The sequence below is a fragment of the Garra rufa genome, chromosome 25 (assembly GCF_049309525.1).
Source record: "Garra rufa chromosome 25, GarRuf1.0, whole genome shotgun sequence".
NCBI lineage: Eukaryota > Metazoa > Chordata > Actinopteri > Cypriniformes > Cyprinidae > Garra > Garra rufa.
The window spans coordinates 25271553-25273400 of record NC_133385.1 but is presented as its reverse complement, the minus strand read 5'-3'; positions in this window follow the sequence as shown (position 1 = coordinate 25273400).

The following is a 1848-nucleotide window of genomic DNA, read 5'->3' as shown; positions in this document are numbered from 1 at the left end:
AAAAACAATTGCGAGATGTAAACTCAGAAATAATTGAAAAAATCAACAGAATTACAAAATATTATACAGCTGTGGGAAAAAAAATAGTTATTTTGTGGTGGGAAAAACAGATTTGTGAGATGTAAACTGATTTCTGAATTCTGAGTTTATATCTCACGTTTATATCTTGCAATTCTGGGAATAAAAAAGTCAGAATTTGAAAGAAAAAAAAATAATTGCGAGATGTAAACTCAGAATTCTAAAGTAAATTTGAAATTGCAAGAAAATAATTCACAATTCTGAGTTCATATCTCACATTTCTGACTTTTTTTCCCCCTCAGAATTATAAGTTTATATTTCACAATTCTGAGTTATATTTTTCGTAATAAAAACTAACATACTTTTTTCTGAAATTGCAAGTTATCATACATTTCTAACCACTCCAGCCATCTGAAAAAAATCAACAGAATTACAAAATATAAACTCAGAATACTGAGAAACTGAGAAAAAGCTCAAAATTGCGAGAAAAAAAAGTCAGAATTCTGAATTCATATCTTGCAGTTCCAACTTTTTTTTTTCTAAGAATTGCAAGAACAGTTTAAGTTATCAGATAAAAACTCACAATTGCAGAAAAAAATTAGTCGATATTTATTTTGTGGTGGGAAAAAAAACAGATTTGCGAGATGTAAACTGATTTCTGAATTCTGAGTTTATATCTCACACTTCTCATTTTTTTCTCAGAATTATGTTTATATCTCACAATTTTGAGTTTATATCTTGCAATTCTGAGAATAAAAAAGTCAGAATTTGAAAGAAAAAAAAATAGTTGCGAGATGTAAACTCAGAATTCTAACGTAAATTTGAAATTGACTTTTTTCCCCCTCAGAATTATAAGTTTATATCTGAGTTATATTTTTTCGTAATAAAAATTAACATACTTTTTTCTGAAATTGCAAGTTATCATCACACAATTCTAAACGTTCCAGCCGTCCGCAAAAATCAACAGAATTACAAAATATAAACACTAAAAAAACTGAGAAAAAACTCAGATGTAAATTCAGAATAGCAAGAAAAAAAGTCAGAATTCTGAATTCATATTTTGCAGTTCCGACTTTTTTTCTTAGAATTGCGAGAACAGCTAAAAACAGATAAAAACTCACAACTGCAGAAAAAAGGTAAGTTTTTTTTCTGTAATTGTAACTTTTTATCTGATGATTTCAGCTGTTCTTGTAATTCTAAGAGAAAAAGTTGGAATTGTGAGATACAGACCTTTATTATTTTCATCCAATGGCAAAACAAACTTCCATAGCATGAGTATGAAACTTTCTAGTGTGCATGTGTCAAGCACCTGTGTTTGCGCACGCTATTAAATGGAGTCTACTTTGAAAAGCTATGCATAGGGCTGTACACATATGCTAGCGTATGTGTAAAAAAAAAAAGAGTACACTTTGGCCGTTATGTATTAGAATATCCACAAATGTAAATGAGTAACAGCAGAAGAGATGTTTATAAGTCAATTACAGCTTAACAACATTTTGCCCACAAGTCACTACTACTTTTATGGCCACCTTTTACTTTCACTTTATGAAAAAGAGCATCATTTTAGGAGAAACATTTGAGACAAAGTCTGATTCCACAGTGATTTCCTTCTGGAAGTAATTTGAATAAGACAAAACGGGACAGGGGGAGGTGTCAGGGCAGCATGAGTCTGAAACGCACGCGGAAAGACGTGACAGACGTGTCTGCTAGATTCTATCTCCGCTCATGCGATTGCTGTGTCTAGGGACGGCCCTGCGAGGGGTTATGCACTTTCTCCAGATACACGTGACATGTTGTCCCTGTCTCAGTCATTCCCCCTCTTTTCCTCCC